We start from the raw sequence: 17,936 nt of genomic DNA, 5'->3' as shown, positions 1-17,936 counted from the left end.
CTCAGCCACCCGAGACTCCAGCCCCCACCCCCGAACCCTCGTGACTGTCCATGCACACGTACCACCTGCGCTTGGCTCATTCAGCACTGCTTCTGGAAGCCCCTGCTGTCACCTGACTCACCCTTTCATACAAAGCACAGGTGCACCACCCACAGGACACCTGAGTGTCTCCTAGGCCAGCCGCTCTCAGCCGAGGGCCTGAAGAGAAACTGGATCAAACGTTATCAGGACCAGAGGAGCTCCCGGCATCTAATGGTAGAGGCCAGAGATCTAGTTCAATGATCCTCCAATGCACTGGGTTCCCCCACCCCAGCCCCAGCCCCGCCAAACGCCACCGCAGAGAATTATGCAGCCACAGTTGTTGAGAGTGCCAAGTCTGGGAAACCCTGTGTCCCCTTAGCTCTTAGAGGGACCCAGACCCTCACTCAGGAATGGGTGCAGAATGGGTGGATGAGCCTCAAAAGCTGGGGGATTGTCCTCCTTCCTGGCAGCCTCCTTAACGGGGAGAAGTGAGCTAATTTGAAGATTTCTAGAACCAAGGGAGCTTAGAAGTGAGGCTAGGGACGCCCTCCCACTTAAAATCATCAATAGTTTCTGGTTGCCTTTGGCAGGAAATCCAGAAGCCATAGCAATTCAGAGAAGGGATGCTGTGTTTTCTGATTTATTTATCTGAGACAATGAGAGAGTACTCCTATCTACTGGTTCACCCCCCCCCCCAAATGTCCACGATGGCCAGGATTGGGCTGGTGCTCAAACCAGGAGCTGAGAACTCCATCAGGGTCTCCCACATGGGTGGCAGGGACCCAAGGACTTGAGCCACCACTGCTGCCTCCCAGGGTGTGCATTGGCGGGAGGCTGGAGTCAGGAGTGGAGCTGGGTGTTGAACGCGGGCACCCTGATTAGGAAGGCGTGTCTTAGCCACCAGCCTACACACTCACCCCACAGTGAAGAAGCATACCCACCATGGAGCCACTGACAGTAGCTGTGTCAGGGCTTCTGGCTTCTACTGGGATAGGGCATCTGCTGGGCAAGGGGCTTCAAAAAAGCTCATGGAAAATGTGTTATAAAAAACTAGGCATGAATTTTAGAAGTTTTACATCAAGACACACTTATCTTTTAATTCCATTTCCATGTCCTTGTGTTTCCTGAACCCCCAGTTCCTAGGCAGGTGTCCTCTCTTGACCATGACTATCGGACTTAAAGTGTGGGCTGGGAAGTTGGGGACTCTGTGCCCCAGCTTCAGGACCGAGGGCTCTCAAAAACACGCTGAAGTGTGTTTTGAAGCGACTTGAGTTTGGGGAGCTCTTCCTGGCCTGGTTGGCCAACCTGGACCTTTGGTGATACTCAGCTCCATTCCTGGCTACCACCCCACTCCCCCACCTGCAGGGGACTGCGATTGGATAAACAACCCCAGGGCTGGGATGCCTGCTGGCTCCTGAAAGGGTACTGGCTCTGGAGAAGGTACCTGGCCTGTCTGGAGGTATCTAACAGCAAGGGGGGAGGGAGAGAGTGGCATGTGTTTGAGTCTGAACACCTGCTGGAGGTATCTGACAGCACTTATACTGAGAGTATCAGATGGTCTTCAGTATGTCTCTGGGTGACTGAAAGCCTGTTCGAGAGTATCTGGTAGCACCTGCCTGGGTGTCTGGGATGGGTTGGGGTTATTGGTGGCATCTTCCTGGGTAAATGGTGTGTATTGGGGTATCTGGTGGCACCGGCCTGGGCATCTGGCATGTGTTGGGGTTATTGGTGGCACCTGCCTGGGTGTCTGGCATGTATTGGGAGTATCTGCTGGTATTCGTGTTGGGGCACCTGAGACCACCTGTCTGGTATGGGATTTATTTTTCCCCAGATCAGCTTTTTGTTGAAACACTGCCTCTTCTTCCTCACAACAACCCCTCTCCTCTGATTCTCTGCCGCCGGGGGTGCCCTGGTAGGTACCCCCACCCTTCCACGTCCGCAGGCACCTGCTGATTGCCCCAAGAATCCCACTATCACTCCCCGCCCGTCTTCCCCCGGGACTCGCTCCCCAGCCGTGCTAATCACCCAAGCCCCCTTAGGCCCCACAAAATGCACCCCCAACCCACTGATTCCCCCCTCTAGGGTCTCTCCAACCCCTCTATCCCCGTAGGACCTCCCAGCCCTGCTGACAACCCGCAGACCCACCCCTCAGGGGCCGCCGCCCTCCTCCTCCCCACAAGGACCCTCCTCCCGCCTCGGTCACCACGCCCCGCACCCGCACTTCGCGGCTCAGCCCGGCAGAGAAGCTCCGCCTCGAAGCCACGCCCCCTTCAGGACCCACCCCCCCTGGGCCCGCCTCCGGGGCGGGGCCGCGCACGCGCCCTTCCCCACTCGGGGGCCGCCTGCTTCCGGCTCGGCGCTGTGGGCGTCTGTGGATCCGGGAGGCCGGGCGGAGGCGGCGGCCAGCAGCGGCTGAGGAGTGAACGGAGAGCGGCCTGCGGCGGACTGGGCTGAGGTGAGGGCGGCGGGGCGGTCCCGGAGGGAGCTAAGCCAGGGAAGGAGCTCTGCGTTCCTCCGTGAGGTCGCCGAGGGGGGCGGGACTGCCGGGGCCTCCCGGCGGGCCCTGGACGATCCCTCGGCAGGTGCACCGGGCTGCGGCCCAGGCTGCCCGAATGGTGCCTGGGGGCTCCGGGTGGCGCGTGCAGGGCGCGGAGGTGCCGGCGACGCCCGCAGGCCGTGTCCGGGCCAGGGCCGGCCCTGGCCTGGGGCGTCGCACCCTCCCTTCCCCTGGCCCCGGCCTCGCCGCTCCTTCAGGGGCGCGGGGAGACCCTCATCAGCGCCTCCCGGGGGAGCCCTCGCACCCCGGAGCGGTGTCCTCCCTACCAGGGGTCGCGTGGGTGCAGAAGCCCTGCGCGGCGGGGGTGCCTTGGGTCTGTCCGGCTCTTTCCAGCTGCTTTGCGGTCTCGGGACCTAGCAGGTGCAGCGCAGCCTTCCAGGGCCCTGCCCAGGTGCTTGCTGCGTGCTGGGTCGTAGCTTGCCTTCCGCTCACCTTTTACCTGTTGCTGCTGTGTCGGAAAGGTGGCTGGCGGAGAAGCTGAAAAGTGTCTTCGAGTTTTACTGCGGAAGCAAAGAGAAGAAGGCAACTTCTTTCTGGCCTTGTGTTCGGGAGAAGAAAGTGCAGCTTTGAAAGGGCCTTTCTGTTTCGCCGTGGTGTGGCCAGCCCGATGGCTAAGGGCGATTTGGGGATGATTTTTGCAGGTGTCTTCTGGTGAATGATTAATCCCTGAGCTAACAGGAGAAGTGTGGAGAACTCAGGTGTGATTGTCAAATCAGATCTGGGTTCTGGTCCCGGTTCCAGTCCATACCTGTCTGGCCGTAGCTCTCCTCCTCTTTGAAATGGAAACAAAGATTGTTGGGGTGGGGGTGGGGGGCGGGGAGGTGCAGGGGTCTGAGAGGTAGTATGTACAGGCTCAGGAGGAATGGCCAATAGGTGTTATATAACCTGAGCGTATGTACACGCGGGCTCCTGGGCCTTGTGTTTTTAAGTCGCCATTCAAAGAAGTAAGGAGCCCAGGAAATCTGAGCCTCTTGGTTGTTGTTTGGACTGGGCCGTTTGCTGTTGCTGTGGGTCCACGAGCCATTGGTGTTGGGGGTGGGGGGTGGGGGCGGGGATGAAGATGTTCATTCCAGTGCAAATAAGAGCAAACAGCCGGAAGGCATAAAACATCTTTTTTTTTTTTTTTTTTTAACTAGAACTGGTATTTTCACCCAGCTCTAAGAGTATGCTCTTAACCAACACATAGTATTTTTTTTTAATTTTATTTATTTGAAAGGCAGAGTTACAGAGAGGCAGAGGCGGAGGGGGAGGGGGAGGGGGAGGGGGTGGTCTTCCATCCACTGGTTCACTCCCCAGATGGCCGCAACAGTGTAGCTGTGCTGATCTGGAGCCAGGAGCTTCCTCTGGGTCTCCCACGAGGGTGCAGGGGTCCAAGCACTTGGGCCATCCTCCACTGCTTTCGCAGGCCATAGCAGAGAGCTGGATTGGAAGTGGAGCAGCAGGGACCCCTATGGGATGCCAGCACTGCAGGTGGTGGCCTTACCCACTGACACCACAGCCCCGACCCCACATCTCATTCTTGTATATGTAATTTGTTCCGATTTTATTGAGGATATTTCATTTTCTAAAGGGCATATGTTTGAGAAATAGAAAAAGCAATTCTTGTCTTTCTCTTTTTTCCCCTCCTTAAATTGACCTGACAGTGCCCCCACTTTGAAAGTTGAAGTGGTGCATACCTTGTTGTTGGCATAGCTGGGGTATAATTTTCATTCTTGTCACACAGCAGCAATTAAGGAGGCAGCCATTGCCCTTCGGTGTCACCAGCCCCGGGGACGAGGGCTGCGTTCCTGCTGCACCTCCCTGGGTGTTTACCCACGGCATGTCTAGCATAGCTCCGATCCGTGTCAAGGTCTCCTTCATTCTCACATCCTGGGCCACCTTTCCACTTCTCCTGACCCGTTCTGCGACTTTCGAAACATTGTCACCTCCAGCCAGCTTTCAATAACTTGAAGCCCAGAGGCCTGTATAAAGTCCCGTCCACCCTGGCTCTTTGTTATTTGTTGGGTAAACTCCACTCCCCCACTCCCACCCACCCCCCTCCAAAATGGTGGAGAGCTGCTGTGTTTTGAAAACCCTCTCTTCAGGTGCAAAACACTCTGGAGCTGCCTGTAGGAATTTTTTGGAGGAGGAATGTGGCTGCAGGTGGGGGAGGGGGAAAACAGTTACCATAAAGTCCTCCCTGAGCTCCCAGGAAATCTGTCCCTGCAACTGGGCTCACTTTTTGTCCTTCGGATTAAGCTGTGTGTAAATTGATTCAGTCTCATGCTGTGCCTACTTCTGTCTGTAGGTAGATTCATCGTTTCAATTGATATAAGATTGTAAATTGTAGCCGATTGTATTCAAAGTAGCAAGTACATGGACTTGTGATCTTTAAAAAAAAAAATGTATTCTAAAGGTTTCATTGTGCAAGAGTATACCTTGAACACACTGTGGAAAGTTACATTTTAAACTCCTGTCACTTTTTTTTTTAATGCAACAGCTTTATTGAGATATAATTCAAATACCCTGAAATATACCCCTTTAGTGTATTTCAGAGTTAGGCAATTAGTGCACCAGTATCTAATTCCACCGTGTTATTCCTTTTTTGTTTTAAAGATTTAATTAATTGATTAATTAATTAATTAAAAGGCAGAGTGACGAAGAGTGGGAGAGGGAGAGAGAAAGAGAAAAAAAGATCTTCCATCTGCAGGTTCACTCTCTATTTGGCTCCTACAACTGGGTCCACCATGTGGGTGGCAGGGACCCAAGCACTGAGGTCATCATCTGCTGTCTTCCCAGGCACATGAGAAGGGAGCTGGGTAGGAAGTGGAGCAGCCAGGACTTGAACTGGCGCTCCAAGATAGAATGCCAGCTTAACCTGCCCCCACTCCCACCATCCCTCCCCCACCCCCCCACCCCACAATGCTGGCCCTGAGTGTCATTCCTGTGGGTGGGTTTGGGAGCAAGGACAAATGTCAAACGAGGGAGGCGGGTCCTAGCAAGGAGCCCGTGTGTCGCAGGTGGGATGGAGGGAAGGGGACCCAGGCACAGGAATCCAGCAGACCCTGCATACAAGGGCATCTGGGTCTGCACCGTGAGGGGGGACTCTAATTTGCTGAAGTTCGCTTGACGAGTGCAGCTGAATTTAGGAAGAGTAGTAGACGGTGAGCTCCTCCACAGCAGGGGTCTGTTGGTAAAATGGTGCCATCTTCTCTGTGGCACCATCTATGCCCCGGACACTGTCTTGGGCTCTGGCCCCCATTGCCACCTTGCACAGTAAGCTTTGGTCCTAAGCCCAATGGCCCAGCCACAGGCATTAGCTCCACCTCCACCCGAACGGGATTCGCTGCTTCTGCTTCCCTGCCCCTGCAAAGGCATAACAGACCTGCTTCCCCACATGTGCTCTCTCTCTCCATCTCTGTCTTCGCCCCTTCCCTCCGGCCGGTCGGATTTCCCCCGCCAATAAACCCTTTCCCTTAACTCCGGTGTTCGGTGTGTTTGTGATGGCCTTACAGAGTCAGCCTGCTAGCAGGCCGGTGACTGGAGGCAAGGTAAAGCAAGGAGTGGAGTGTTCTTGGGTGACCAGGGCAGCGAGGGAGCCAGCTGTGCTGCTGAGGCTGCTCGGGGCTGGGCACTGAGTGATGGTGTGGGGCCCTGCGACCCTCTGTGATGTCCACCCGGGCTCTCCTGACGAGGGTTTTAGGAGAGATGGAAGAGCCCAGTGATGTGGCGCAGCAGGTGGAGCCGCTGCCTATGACGACACAGGCATTCCATATGGGCACCAGTTTGGATCCCGGCTGCTCCGCTTCCTATCCAGCTCCCTGCTAACGCACCTGGGAAAGCAGCAGAAGATGGCCCAAGTCCTTGGGCCCCTGCACGCATGTGGGAGACCCAAATGAAGCTCCTGCCTCCTGGCTTCATTCAGCCTGGCCCAGCTCTGGCCATTGCAGCCATTTGAGGGGTGAACCAGTGGATGGAAGATCTCTCTCCTTCCCTCCTTCTCTCCTTCCTTCCCTTTCTCCCCCTCTCTCTGTAACTCAGCCTTTCAAGTAAATGAATAAATCTTAAAAAGAGAAAAGTGATGGGAAGATGGGAACCTGGGACCCTCGTGTGCTGTTGGTAGAGAGGGAGTGGTCGTGGCTGCTTTGGGAAATGTCTGGCAGTTGCTCAGAAGCGTAAACTTAGCTCTGAGATGGCTGCCTAAGAGAAATGAAAACACAGTGTACTCAGAAACTTGTGCAGGTGCTCCCTGGCAAAGGACAGAGTTATGTCCAGGAATGGATTACTCTGGCTGGCCTAATGCACACAGTGGTGGTTTCTGCTGAGCGCAGTTTGCCAGTGCACTGTGGTAAAGTCAGACCGTCGTGAGTCATGACCATCTCTACACAAGTGGTCACAGCAGCAGAGTTTGTAGTTGCCACAAAGTGGAGACGGCACAGAGGGCCAAGCCACTGCCTGCAATGCCGGCATCTCAGATTGGAGCACCAGTTCGAGTTCCGGCTACTCCGCTTCCGACCCAGTGTCCTGCTAATGCCACTGGGAAGGCAACAGAAGGTGGCCCAAGTACTTGGGTCCCTGGTACCCACATGGGACATCAGGATGGAGTTCCAGGCTCCTGGCTTCAGCCTAGCCTAGCTCAGCCCTGACTGTTACAGCATTGAGGGAGTGAACCAGTGGATGATCTCTTTCTGTATCTCTCTCTCTCTCTCTGCCCATCTTTCTTTCTCTGTCACTCTGCCTTTCAAATAAATATATCTTTTCTATCAGCTGATGAATAGGTTTTAAAAGTGCAGTGCACTCGTAGAGTGGACTACTATTCAACCATAAAAAGGAATGACATTCTGACGCATGGATGAAACGTGAAAGAATTGTGCTTAGTGAAAGAAGCCGACCTCAGAAAGCCGTGTGTTACGCTGTTCCGTTTGTGTGCAAGGTCCAGACTCAGCAAGTCCACAGGATAAGAAAGAGAGCCATGGTTGGCAGGGCAACGCAGGGTGACAACCGAGGGGTGTGGGTTTTCTTTTGGGGATGACGAAAACATGGTGCTGATGGTTGCACAACTCTGCATGTTCTGAGCGGGGAGAAAGGTAGGATAAGAAAGCAAAGCACAGTGGAAGCAGCTATGGGCGTGGAACAGGAACTCAAGGCACGGTTGGGGCTGAGTGGCCAGGAGGCTGAAAAGCAAAGCTAAGAGAAGGGTAGAGGAAGCACCAGGCTGTGCTCGTCACCGTGAGGCGTGGGGCTGGATTACTGACACTGACACGTTGTCGTTTTCCTCTGTGCCAAACGATGCGCCAAGGACGAAGATCACCAATGTAGATGCTGCCATCTGGGGGAAATGAGAGTGCCTCCTCACCCTCTGTGTGATGAGCACTGAGGCAGGGGTGTGGGTGACAGCCTCGTGGGTGCAGTCCAGGTGAGGTGACGCCTGATGGGTGGGAGGCGCCTTAGCCAGTGCTGGCAGTGGGGGGAACAGCGTGTGCCAAGGCGCGGAGTCAGGAAGCACCACAGTGTCCCCGTGGTGGCACCAGAAGCAGAAACTTTTTAGGCTGGCGCTTTGTGGTGATTTCCATCCATCAGGAGTGGCCTGGGTCTAGATAGAGACCACATGGAGATGGAGAACAGGATTCAGGTCGACTTCCGGGTACAGGTGGCTGGACCTAGGTGATGGTGAGGGAGAGGGGTCTCCTCCAGGGGCCTCAGGGCACATGGGAGGTGATCCTGGTGTGGGCCACTCCATGGACTTTATCATGCACTGGGGAGGTGAGAAGCTGCGTCCCCCCAAGACATTCCACCCCAAGATCTATCTGGTTTTTGTTGTTGCTGTTGTTGTTTGGTTTTGATTTATGTATTTATTTGAAGGACAGAGAGGAAAAGATGAAGGGGTTTTTCCGTCCACTGGTTCAGACCAGATAGCCACAATGGCCACAGATGCACCAGGCTGAAGTCCGGAGCCTGGAACTCGATCTGGGTCTTCCACGTGAGTGGCAGGGGCCCAAGCCTTTGGTCTTCTGCGGCTGCTTTCTCAGGAGCATTAGCAGGGAGCTGGGTCAGAAGTGAAGCAGCCAGGACGAACTGGTGCTTAATATGGGCTGCCGACATCACAGGCAGCAGCTTAACACACAGCGCCCCAGCAAGATTTCTCTTCTCTTCTCTTCTCTTCTCTTTTTTCTCTCTTTTTTCTTTCTTTCTCTTTTCTTTCTTTCTCCTTCCTTCCTTCCTTCCTTCCTTCCTTCCTTCCTTCCTTCCAGAGGGAGGGAGGGATAGAGGGAGGGAGGGAGAGACAGTGACTGGTCTTCCATCCTCTGGTTCACTCCCCAAAAGGTCACCACAGTCAGGTGCTGGGCCAGGCTGGAGCCAGGAGCTTCTTCCGGGTTTCCCAGGTGGGTACAGGGGCCCTAGCACCTGGATCATCCTCTGCTGCTTTCCCAGGTGCATTAGCAGGGAGCTGGATGGGAAGTGGAGCAGCCGTGACTTGAACTGGCACCCATATGGGATGCCAGCATTGCAGGTGGCAGCTTTACCCATAAGGTCTTTCAATATGGTTCCAGTCAGGGACCCCAAAGTTGTGCCTTGTGGTGGAGAGGGTTGGGCAGAAGGCAGGTGAATGATGTTGATGCCCTGGTCTGCTGGAGGGCGACAGGCAGGAGAGGACGGAGTGGGGCTGGATGACACGCAGTCCATCTGACACAAAAGCCGAAGTGAAGCCGGCAGCGCTATGGGTGCTGCACTTGTGCAACCAGAGGCAGTAGCCTCCACTGGTGTCCGTGTCCTTGTAGGTCTTCTGGCCGCTCTGTTCACTCTGTGTAGGCTTCAGCGAGTTCTGCATGGGGAGTGGAGGGATGTGTGAGTCCCTTCTCTGCTCTGAAATGTGCAGCAGGCCTCATCAGCTACGTTGCTCCTGCAGAAACCTGGTGACCATCCTGGTAGGCAGGATAGCAACCCCCTCCCCAAGACGTCCACCCCCTGACCCTGAGAGCTGTGAACACCTCACATCACATGCAGACAGCACCTGGGCACGTGTGACTAAGCCAAGTCTCGAGATGGGAGAGGGTGCTGGGTATTCGAGGGGCCATTTTCATCACGGGGTCTTTGTAAGAGGAGCAGGAGGGTCAGAACCAGGGAGAGACTGGGAGAGGCTGTGGTGCTCACTCTGAAGGCGGATGGAGGGGCCAGGCGCCTCTAGAAGCTGGCCAAGGCAGGACCAGATTCTCCCTAGGAGCCCCCACGAGGGAGCAGCCCTGCCCGCAGCTGGGTTTCAGACCTCTGACCTCCACCACTGCAGGATAAAGAAACAGGTGTTGTTTTCAGCCAGGGCTTGTGGCCATTTCTCCAGCAGCCATGGGAAGCTAACAAGCTTGATTTTCTTTGATCCGTGAACATTCAAATTTCCCAGCTGACTTGGGAGGCCCCCTGCAGCCCCCTCTCACCTTCCCCTCCAGCCTTTCCTTCTTCCTGGAGGGCTCTTCAGACCCAGTGGGGTTTCCTGCACCACCACCCCGGCAGGCACACTCCCTGCCCCCTCTCTGACCCGATCATTGGCCCCTTCTCCTCCCCTGTGACCTGGGTCCCAGGAGCAGGAGGGTGGGGCTGGCAGGAACTAGGTGGGCTCATATGGTGTGGGAGATGCTCCCGAAACTGTCTCATCCTTGGTCTCATCATCTATAAGATGGAAACACTCCGGGCCAGCGCCGTGGCACAGTAGAGTGAACCAATGGATGGAAGACCTTTCTGTCTCTCCCTCTCACTGTCTATAACTCTGCCTCTCAAATAAATAAACAAAAATCTTAAAAAAAAAAAAAAAGTTGGAAACACTGAGCACTCCGCTCTCCATGGAGTTGTTACTCATGGCGCTGTGCACAGTGTTGGGTGTTTGTCCCTTCATTCGTTCATTCCGCGGATTATGGCCAGCACCTGCTGTATGAGAAGGACGACTGTGGACACAACTCAGCCTTTTCTTAAAGCTTGCTTTTAAAAATGTCTTGTGAAAAACGAAATGCGTGGCGGGGCTGACATTGTAACATAGTGGGTTGACCTGTATGGGCACCTGCTGCAGTCCTGTCAGCTCTGCTTCCAGTCCAGCTCCCTGCTAATGGCATGGGTAAGGCAGCCAAAGATGGCCCGAGTCCTTGGGCCCTGCCACCTACACAGGAGACCCGGAAGAAGGTCCTGGCTTCTGGATTGAGTCCTTGAGTCCTGGCCATTGTGGCTATTTGGGGAATGAGCCAGTGAATGAAAGCATGCTGTCTCTCTCTGCCTGCCCTTCATAGTCTTTTAAAAATTGGGATAGCGTAATTCCAGTGTATAAATTTTCCCCTTATACAGCTCAGGAGTCATACATTTACAGTGTGGTGTGACTCTCCCCACTGATCCCAGGGTGTTTTCATCACCCAGAGAGGAATCCCCTCCCTCCATCCTCCCTGAAAGTCACAGCTCTGCTCTCTCTGCGCTCGTTCACGTGCTCTCTCTCTCTCTCTCTCTCTCTCTCTGTCTCTGTCTCTCTCTCTCTCTCCCTTCCTTGTCTGTGGAACCCAACAACACACGGGGCCGTACTTAGCTTAACATCTTCAGGGTCCATCCACGTCGTCCGCTAAACTTAGCTGTCTCAGTCCTGGGATAGCGTGGACAGTGCAGTAGCAGTGCCAGGACAGCTGCCCGAGGGAGTGGCCTTTTCTGCCTGGTTGGCCTGACCTCTGATTGTTGTTGGTTTGTCCCCTGCCTGTCTCTGTGGAGACGGTGAGTTAGCTCCTGGCTTGAGGGGCTCCTCAGCCTGGGTCTGCCACTGGCGGTGCTGACCAAACTGGACAACTGAAGAGGGGTTACAGTGAAATCCAAGAGTTGTGTGGTTTTTTAAACATTCATTTTATGTGTTTGAGAGGCACAAAGCCGGTGACAGAGCAAGCATGTGTGTGAGTTCCTGTCTGCTGGCTTACTCCCCAGTCAAACCCAGGAGCCAGGAGCTCCATCCAGGTCTCCCAGGGGTGAGCCAGAGACCCGCGTACTCCATCCAGGTCTCCCAGGGGTGGCAGAGACCCGCGTACTCCATCCAGGTCTCCCAGGGGTGGCAGAGACCCGCGTACTCCATCCAGGTCTCCCAGGGTGTGGCAGAGACCCGCGTACTCCAGCCAGGTCTCCCAGGGTGTGGCAGAGACCCGCGTACTCCATCCAGGTCTCCCAGGGGTGGCAGAGACCCGCGTACTCCATCCAGGTCTCCCAGGTGTGAGCCAGAGACCCGCGTACTCCATCCAGGTCTCCCAGGGGTGGCAGAGACCCACGTACTCCATCCAGGTCTCCCAGGGGTGAGCCAGAGACCCGCGTACTCCATCCAGGTCTCCCAGGTGGGTGGCAGAGACCCGCGTACTCCATCCAGGTCTCCCAGGGGTGGCAGAGACCCGCGTACTCCATCCAGGTCTCCCAGGTGTGAGCCAGAGACCCGCGTACTCCATCCAGGTCTCCCAGGGGTGGCAGAGACCCACGTACTCCATCCAGGTCTCCCAGGGGTGAGCCAGAGACCCGCGTACTCCATCCAGGTCTCCCAGGGGTGGCAGAGACCCACGTACTCCATCCAGGTCTCCCAGGGGGTGGCAGAGACCCACGTACTCCATCCAGGTCTCCCAGGTGGGTGGCAGAGACCCACGTACTTCATCCAGGTCTCCCAGGTGGGTGGCAGAGACCCACGTACTTGACCATCAAGTGCTGCCTCCCAGTGTGCACCGTAGCAGGGAGCTGGAATCGGAAGCGGAGCTGGGACTCAAACCCAGGAACATGACACGCATTCCAAGTGGGGTCTTAACACTCACCAGGCACCTGCCCCAATACACTCATCCTTTATGTCTGTGTTCCACGAACTTTTGGAAGTCGCCCCGTGTCAGCAGGCCTCTGATGTCACAGCCTGTCAGATATCCAGCCATTTGTCCTCTGTTCTTCCCCGTGTGTTCACGTGCCGCCTTCCTCCAGGGCAAGCGTTTGGTGCCACCCCTACCCCAGCACCTGGCCTACGCGCTGACCTCTGACGTTGGGAGAACTCTGACTTGGGAGCACTCGCCTTGTTAAATGTGTTCAGGCTCACAGGCTGCAGCTCTTAAAGGAATGCTAATGATGTCTTTGCAAGGTCCTGGAATTTCTCTGGGGTAGGGGCTGTCACTCACTCTCATTAATGGGTACAGCCTGCATTCTTGGGATGATGGCAGCTTGAGATGCTCAGAAACCTGCCTCTTCGCCACCTGTGTGCTGTGGGCATGGCTATTTCAGGACTCGAATTTGGCACTTCTGCTTGTCAGGGACAGCAGTGGTGGTCCCCAGCCTGGTAGCCTCTCTTCGGTTGTTGGGAACGATCCCCTCCCTCCCAGGGCAAACCAGTTAGATGCGATAGACCAGGATCAGCAAACCTGTTCTGTGGAGAGCCAGATGATGACTATTTTAGGCTCTTCAGACCACATAGCCCCTGCTGAAGCTACACCATGAGCCAGTGCAGCCACAACTCATAGCAGCCACAGAGTAAACCTGTGGTTACGGTTGTGGCTGTGTTTCAATAAAACTTTATTTGCAGAAACAGATGGCTGGCCCTTGGCCCTACAGCAGATTTTTTTCTTTTTAGATTTATTTATTTGAAAGTCAGAGTTACACAGAGACAGGAGAGGCAGAGAGAGAGAGAGGTCTTCCATCTGATGGTTCACTCCCCAGTTGGCCACAATGGCCGGAGCTGCAATGATCCATAGTCAGGAGCCAGGAGCTTCCTCCGGGTCTTCCCACATGGATGCAGGGGCCCAAGGACTTGGGCCATCTTCCACCACTTTCCCAGGCCATAACGGAGAGCTGGATCGGAAGTGGAGCAGCCAGGACTCGAACCAGTGCCCATATGGGATGCCGGCACTGCAGGTGGCAGCCCTACCCACTGTGCCACAGCACCGCCCCATCTTTTTTCTTTTTTTTTTTAAGATTTGTTTGTTTATTTGAAAGAGTGATAGTGAGAGAGAGAGAAAGGCAGAGGTCTTCCATCTGCTGATTCACTCCCCAAATAGCTGCAACAGCCAGGACTGGGCCAGGCCAAAGCCAGGAGCCAGGAGATTCCTTTGGGTCTCCCATGTGAATGCAGGGGCCCAAAGACTTGGGCCATCTTCTGCTGCTTTCCCAGGTGCATTAGCAGGGAGCTGGATCAGAAATGCAGCAGCTGGGTCTTGAACCGGCACCCATAAGCAGTGGCTTAACTGGCTATGACAAGCTCCAGCCCCAGACTCCTAGTTTTCAAAATTCTGTGTCTAAGACCAGAGCTGTCTTACTTTGGCAAGGAGCACAGCTTAGGGGGCAGGAAGCCCTCACCTGGCTCGTGGCCTCTGCGGATGCATCTCCCCGAGGGTCGCCTGTTCATGCTGTGGAGCGGGCACAATGATCTCTTGTTTGCAGATCAACCTGGACCTCAGGTTGCCCCAGGGTTTAGAACAGTGAGACCTCCAGTTGCTCCAGTCCTTCCTCCAGGCCCACCTTGGGCATGACGTCAGCATGGAAGCCCCCATGGAGAGCCCTTTCCCCGGCTCCTCCAGGCCCACCTTGGGCCTGACGTCAGCATGGGAGCCCCCACGGAGAGCCCTTTCCCCGGCTCCTCTACCCTGACCCTATTCCAGTTGTCTTTTCTAGAAGCGTAGTGCCCTTGAATCCTTGCCCGACCCATTGAAGGCAAACAGGTTTTGTCTGGCCTTCTGCGGCTCTGCCCTGCTCCTGGCCCCCCACTCCCGCCTGCCCTGGACAGAGCGGAGCCTGCCGGCCTCCTGACCACCGCCTTTCCTCTCTATTTCCACCTGAAAGTTGTTTTTACACAACCATCACCACCACCCTCAAGTCAGTGGGGTTCTCTGGGCCATTTCTGGTGTGTGGCAGCTCCACCTGAACGAACCTTTTTGAAATCAGTTGTTTTCATTAAAATGTCTTTCAGCCACGTCATTTCAATCTCTGCACAGTCCATGGAACTGACATAATTGTTTAAAAGAGGAAAGCTGCAGCCGCCCATCCTGGGAATGCCCCAGGGGTGGTGGGGGTGGGTGGAACAGCTCTGCTGGGACCCCTGACGGTTCAACATCTGAGCGCGCCAGAAAAATACGAGGATCCCTCAAGAAGTTCGTGGGGGGAGAAATGGAATGAAATGTTTAATTTGGTGTGGAAAAAAAATTTTTTTAAGATTTGTTTATTTATTTGAAAGGCAGAGACAGAGAGAGAGGTCTTCCATCCACTGGTTCACTCCCCAAATGGCCAGAGCTGGGTTGAGCCGAAGCCAGGAGCTAGGTGCTTCTTCCGTGTCTCCCTTATCGGTACAGGGGCCCAAGGACTTGGGCCATCTTCTATTGCTTTCCCAGGCCATAGCATGGAGCTGGATTGGAAGTGGAGTAGCCAGGACTCAAACTGGTGGCTGTATAGGATGCCGGCACTGCAGGGGGTGGCTTTACCTGCTATGCCACAGTGCCAACCCCTGGTGTGAAAAATTTTGAAACCCATGCATACTTTTATTTTTGTTTCTTTTCATAATGTACATTTTCCATGAGCTTTTTGAAGCCTCATATACATAAGTTTCAATTTTTTTTTTTTTTTTGGCACTAAAGCAGACATCTTTTGTTCCATTTCGCCACGAGTTTATCCTGCAGTCCCCTGGCACTTGCATCTGGAATACCCATAAACCTCATGGGAGGTCCCTGTGTCCTGAGTGCTTCCCAAAAGCCAGTGTGAGCTCAGGGCAGAAGGTAGCAGGTGTCTGGGACAAGCCCAGGCAGTGCAAGGCACCTGCATCTCATTCTTGGTGTTCCCGCACATTCTTTTCTTATGTTTTCTCAGATATGTTAAAAATGAAGTCACACAGCATGGCTCTCCCTGGGCCCATCCCCTTTTCCAGCCTCAAGGCTGTAGTTCCGGCCTCCTGGTGGGATCCACCCCTCTCTAGCCTCTGTCATTTCTCCTGATGTGTCATCTCCTCACTGCTGGTTCTTTTATTTTTTTCTTTTTTAGATTTATTTTATTTATTTGAAAGGTAGAGTTACAGAGAGGCAAAGGCACAGAAAGGGAGGTCTCCCATCCACTGGTTCACTCCTCAGATGGCTGCAATGGCCAGAGTTGTGCCAATGTAAAGCCAGGAGCCAGGAGCTTCTTCTGGGTCTCCCATGCAGGTGCAGGGGCCCAAGGACTTGGCCCATCTTCTACTGCTTTCCCAAGCCATAGCAGAGAGCTGGATCGGAAGAGGAGCAGCTGGGACTAGAACCGGCGCCCATATGGGATGCCGGCGCTTCAAACCAGGGACTTAACCCACTGCGCTGCAGCGCCAGTCCCTTGACCCGTTTGAACGTACAGCTCAGCAGCATAAAGCAGGTTCCCACGGCTGTGCAGCCACTGCTGCCGAGTGTCTCCGGAACTTTCTCCCCTTCCCAAACTGAAACACTCGCTCGCTCCCCACCCCCACTCTACTTCTGTCTCTGGGGCTCTGCCAACTCCAGGGACCTCCTGTGAGTAGAGGCACAGGTACTTGTGTTTTTGTGTGGGACTTGTGTCGCTCGCAGCCCGCGCCTGTTGAAGCAGGTGTCAGAACCTCCTTCCTTTAAGGCTGAGTCGCGCTCCACTGGAAGGGTGGGCCACGCTGTGTTGACCCGCTCGTCTGCTGACGGGCTGGAAGGGTGGACCACGCTGCGTTGACCCGCTCGTCTGCTGACGGGCTGGAAGGGTGGACCACGCTGCGTCGACCCGCTCGTCTGCTGACGGGCTGGAAGGGTGGACCACGCTGCGTCGACCCGCTCGTCTGCTGACGGGCTGGAAGGGTGGACCACGCTGCGTCGACCCGCTCGTCTGCTGACGGGCTGGAAGGGTGGACCACGCTGCGTCGACCCGCTCGTCTGCTGACGGGCTGGAAGGGTGGACCACGCTGCGTTGACCCGCTCGTCTGCTGACGGGCTGGAAGGGTGGACCACGCTGTGTTGACCCGCTCGTCTGCTGACGGGCTGTTTCCACCTCGCGGCTGCCCTGAGTCATGCCGCCGTGGTCGTGGGTGCCCTCCTGTCTGTGAGTCCCGGCCTCCGTTCTTACAAGTGCACACCCAGAGGTAGAAGGCTGGGTCGAGGGCTTGCCAGGTCCTGTCCATGGCCACTGCCCCGTGTTTCCTTCCCACCAGCAGTGCACGGGGCCTCCGGTTTCACCATACCCTAACCAGTGCTTGCCGCTTTGCACTCCTGAGAATGGCACCATCCTGGCGGCCATGACACGTTCTGTCATTGGCGCTTGGTCATGTGTTTCCCTGATGACCTTGATGTTGAGCTCCTTCTCATGTCCCTGTTGGCCACATGCGTGTTCTCCCGGGAGACATGCCTGCTCAGAGCCTTTGCCCATTTTTTCATCCAGGTCGTTGTGTTTTATTGTTGAGTTGTAACTGTTCTCTACCCTGGTAGCATCTGACGCTGTAGGGTCTTGCAAGAACCTAAAAGTGAGTCACGGGTGCCCGTGACCTTTGACATCTAGCCATGTCCACCAGGTGGCTGGGATCTGAGAGGTGCAGTCCCGGGCCTGGGGAGGAAGCAGGGAATGGTCAGGCCCAGCCGTGGTCACCCTGAAAAGTGAGTGAGGGTCACTGACAGGCAGGCCGCAGGCAGGAGCCCAGGACTCAGCAGCCTCTGGTCAGGCTGCGCCCCACTTTCCCAGGGACAGGGGGAGATGTGCAGGGAGGCTGTGCAACGCCCCCAGTCCAGCTTCCAGCTGATGCACACCCTGGGAGGCAGCAGTGAGGGCCCTAGTGCTTGGGTCCCTGCCACCCACATGGGAGGCCTGGGTGGAGCCCTGGCTCCTGGTGTTGGACTTTGGGCATCTGGAGAGTGAACCAGCAGATGGGACATCTGTGTGTCTGTCTGTCTGTCTCAGATAAGGTTAGACGGATAGACAGTTCTGAGCTAATGACCCCTCAGCCAGGCCTGTAACCAGGTGGATGAACGTTCCCAAAGCTACTCATCAGTGGGCTGCCCTCGGGTGCCGTCCTGGGCACCTGTAACGTGTCAGTTATGAAGATAAAGACGCAAGAAGATTTCCTATCAAAGCTGCAGGTGACAGACTTGAGCAGAGGGGCGGAGGGACCCAGAGTCTGACCCAGAGTGACCCAGAAGGATCCAGAGTCACCGGCCACCAGCCCTGTGCCTCAGGGTCTGAGTCAGGGTTTCCCAGCCCAGACGCTGTCAGCCTCTGGGGCCAGGTCATTGGTGGGGGCGGGGGGTGCTGAGCAGCATCCCTGGCCCCTCCCCTGTGGAAACACACAGAAGAGTCTCCAGACACGGCCAAAGTCACGTCCCCCCCACCCCCCCAGTTGAGAGCCACTGCTCTTTAAGAAGCAACCACATGGATACAGGCCCTGATGACAGCCTATGGG

General features: G+C 55.4%; 1 protein-coding gene across 1 annotated transcript in view; it reads left to right on the top strand.

Annotated features, from left to right (window-relative positions):
* Positions 1-2,368: 2,368 nt before the first annotated feature.
* Positions 2,369-17,936, top strand: part of ARHGEF18 (Rho/Rac guanine nucleotide exchange factor 18) — a 52,661-nt gene continuing 37,093 nt past the window's right edge. The window contains exon 1 of the mRNA XM_062178618.1: positions 2,369-2,476. The gene's annotated coding sequence lies outside the window, so the exon portion shown is untranslated. The remainder of the gene's footprint in view (positions 2,477-17,936) is intronic.

This window comes from Lepus europaeus, chromosome 20, assembly GCF_033115175.1.
Source record: "Lepus europaeus isolate LE1 chromosome 20, mLepTim1.pri, whole genome shotgun sequence".
Lineage (NCBI taxonomy): Eukaryota > Metazoa > Chordata > Mammalia > Lagomorpha > Leporidae > Lepus > Lepus europaeus.
Note: the sequence above shows the minus strand (reverse complement) of the source record. Positions and strands in the feature narration are given on the sequence as shown.